The sequence below is a fragment of the Garra rufa genome, chromosome 11 (genome assembly GCF_049309525.1).
Source record: "Garra rufa chromosome 11, GarRuf1.0, whole genome shotgun sequence".
Lineage (NCBI taxonomy): Eukaryota > Metazoa > Chordata > Actinopteri > Cypriniformes > Cyprinidae > Garra > Garra rufa.
Window position 1 is genome coordinate 27,962,995 of NC_133371.1, and position 722 is coordinate 27,963,716.

The following is a 722-nucleotide window of genomic DNA, read 5'->3' on the forward strand; positions in this document are numbered from 1 at the left end:
CTCTCTAACAAGCTGTCACACACACATGTGCAACACACACACACACACACACACACACACACACACACACACACACACACACACACACACACACACACACACACACACACACACAAACAGATTAAACAGCATCATCTTCCCTTTTGCGAAAAAAAGATGAAGGATAGTACATTTATAGATTTGATTACATTATTGACAGAATTTTAATTTTTGGGTGAACTATCTTTTTATAGGGATCTATAAAGACTTATATGGCTTAAAATGGTCATTGGATGGCCATTTTCCAGAAGTTGATATGATTCTTTAGGGTCTTAAAGGGGTCATCGGATGCTAAACTAACTTTTACATATTGTTTGAACATTAATGTGTGTTGTTAGTTTGTTTACACAACCACCCCTAATAAAAATCCACCCAGTGGTATTTTTTAATCTTTAAAAGTAATATCCCCTTTTTAAAATCAGATCATTCTCAGTTTCTTGTCATTGTGACAAAACACAGTTGATTGACATGAGCACCTTACCTTAGACCCGCCCTCACTGAGCTGAAACAGTCCGAATACGATCGCCATTGTGTGACTCATGTGCAGAGGAAGACTCTAATTGAGCGATTGAGGTGTTCTGTTGTTGGATGTACACTGTAAAACTTTTCCCTGTAATTTTACAGTATAATACTGGCAACTGGGTTGCCAGCCACATTCTGTTTTTTTACAGAACCACAACTGT